The following is a 2,093-nucleotide window of genomic DNA, read 5'->3' as shown; positions in this document are numbered from 1 at the left end:
ATTTATAAAAAATTATAAAACTTATCAAATAAATTAGAATCATACTCGATTCATCTATCATGGTGAAAGTTTTTAATCTTTTCTACTAAATTGATTTTCAATTTCAGTTACAAATATCACAAACATGTCAAGCGCTTGACTTTTATTTTTCATTAGATATTCAAAAGTATAGTCAGAACAAACGTCGATGAAAGTGATAAAATAATGTTTTCTATTTTTTGTTAAAGTCTCATCAAGTTTACATATATCAGAGTGTATTAAATTTAAAGGCTTAGATTCTCTAACTATTGATTTATGTGAATTTTTTGTTGTTTTGTCTTGTCTACAGAAATCACATTTTTCAAAATCATTTAAAGATAATTTTGGAATCAAACATAAATTACTTAAGTTTGAAATCACACGTTTGTTCGCTTGACAACGTCTAACATGTCAAATATTAAAATCACACAACATATAAACACAAGGAGACATTTTCATAATTTCAACATTTAATTTAAACATGTCACCAATGGTGTACCATTTCCCAACAAAATATCATATATAGAAATGGTGTACACATTTTCTCATATAGAGTAAGTAAACTCTGCCTTATTCGGAAGAAAACTATAAACAATATATTTTTTACAACAATTTGAAATAGTAAGTCATACCTTCAAAGATGATATTATGAGTTATCCTCTAAATTTCATGAGATTGAACCTTCACAAATCTGTCGTCGGTCATATGATACTAAAGGTAGCGGCTCACAACACGATCATCAACAAGTTTATTAAAAATATAATTCTTGCAAAGATAATCATTATCCTCCAATTGAGTTAATTATGCAGTTTTTTTTTTTTTTTATAAATCTTTTTATGTTTATTTAGTTGTTTATGTGACCATTGAAATATCATATTTTAGAACAACGGTGATATTTTTCTTAGTTAAGAGAAATAACATCTTTTGTTATTATCGTTTGAAGTGACATCTCTCAAATCAAAATGGTTTATTGAAATCAGAAGCATCGAAAACCAGATCCAATAATCTATTCGGTTGACATGGTAGAAAAAAACGTTTTAAAATTGTTGGTTTTGAATTTCAAAAAACTATTTCCAAACAAATTTTTAGTCCCCCGAATATATTATTATGTTAAGTCGCGGACTAAGTTGCTCTTTTTAAAAAGTTTCGCGACACTGTATAAATTGTGCAAGACAGACTATCAACCACAAAATTTCCAAATAAAATAGTTCATACAGATTGTATCAGAGTTCAAATGCAACGTAGAAAACCGTTATATAATTACACCGTCTAAATACGAAGTATCTCTAAATATGGCAGTTAAGATCACTCGTAATATGATATTATGACCATTCATAAAGACTACGACACAAATGACATAAAAACCGATCCACAAGAACAATGATATTATGACCATTCGAATTACACCTTCTAAATATGACGGTTAAAACCACTAATAATATGATATTATGATCCATCATAAGGATTACACACAAAAATTGTTCTATAAGGACAATGATATTAGGACCACACAAAATAGAAGAGACTAAGACATAAAAATCGCTCTAAAAGAACAACGGTATTAAAACAACTCAAAAATTGAAGAGATTACGATATAAAAATCGCTTTGAAATGACAATGATACTTTTAGAGCATCCAAGAGATGAAAGAGAGATAAAATTGAGAAATGCATATAATTTTGATGTATTTTTTATATAATAATAAAAACAAACTCACATATATTAAATACCAAATATGTAAATTTAATATTGATAGAGTTAAAAACTATTTTTTTTTCTTTTCTTCTTTTTCCTTGTTCCGAGTCTCTCCCCTCACCCTTCTTGTTCCATTATCTTCCATTGTTTTTTCATTTGAACCAGTATTTCGACTTTTACAAGGAACCTGATGATTATTATTATGGTGGCTTTCGAACCCAATAAGTATTGAAACATAGGATCGATTTTTTTTAAAACAAAGAGCCCAACGAAGAAAAAAAAGTTAAACAAAAAAAAAGAAAACTTTACCATCAAATATGGATGATGAAATTGGCAGATAAAGGATACAGAGAAAAACATTTTTGCTGGAATATCTACACT

The sequence above is a fragment of the Cicer arietinum genome, chromosome 7, assembly GCF_000331145.2.
Source record: "Cicer arietinum cultivar CDC Frontier isolate Library 1 chromosome 7, Cicar.CDCFrontier_v2.0, whole genome shotgun sequence".
In the NCBI taxonomy this organism is placed as follows: Eukaryota; Viridiplantae; Streptophyta; class Magnoliopsida; order Fabales; family Fabaceae; genus Cicer; species Cicer arietinum.
This window is presented reverse-complemented; position numbering follows the sequence as displayed.